The sequence below is a fragment of the Lemur catta genome, chromosome 20 (genome assembly GCF_020740605.2).
Source record: "Lemur catta isolate mLemCat1 chromosome 20, mLemCat1.pri, whole genome shotgun sequence".
NCBI classification, from domain to species: domain Eukaryota; kingdom Metazoa; phylum Chordata; class Mammalia; order Primates; family Lemuridae; genus Lemur; species Lemur catta.
In genome coordinates, this window is record NC_059147.1 from 2,311,700 (window position 1) to 2,312,500 (window position 801).

The window sequence follows — 801 nt, forward strand, 5'->3', positions numbered from 1 at the left end:
GAACTTTATCCGAGAGGAGAGAGTGACACTGGGTGTGTGCTAGAAGCCGGAGGGTTGGGACAGGGACCTACCCGAGAGAGAAGTAGAGTACAGGGAGTTTCAGAGTTGACCCACTCACGATCTCAAGGCCCGGTCAGTACAAGCGTGGCAATATCTGTCACTGTGGAATGAACACTTGGTACCAAAGACCTTTGTCTCTGCTGGCCCCCTGTGCCCAGGGGGGCACGTGGCCAGAATCTGACATCCTAAATGTCTTCTTAGAAAGAATTTGGGGGTGGGGGCGGGGGCGGGGGCGAGGGCGAGAGACAGAAAAAGAAAAGAAAGGGGCAAGAAACGGCTGCCACAAAACTATCAGAACAGATAAGCGATCGATGGGGCCTATCCGGTGACGTTCTTTCCCTACCCAGAGACCGACTTAACATAGCTGGTGTCACTGCAGTCGGGCCACGTTCCGGTGGACACGGAGAGTCGAGGGAGAGCCGGGGATAGACTCTCACGCTCCGCACCGTCTCTCGTGGCAGCGGGAAGGCGGAGGGTGGCTGAGGGTTCTATGCTCCTTTATCACACACCGTCAGGTCAGGTAAAATGGCGGACAGATTTCCAATGTTTCGAGAAAGGAAGAGCACTCACTCGTGCAGGCCATCTACGTGTACGTGGGAGAGTGTCCCCGAGAGTGGCTTTAAGAGCCGGGATGTGCCTAGGCCGAGAAGGTACACGGTCCCGAGTGGGAACGGTCCGTCCCATAGAGTCAGTCGGTAGGAGGCCACCTGTCGAGATGGAACTCCCCCCCCCCACCGCCAC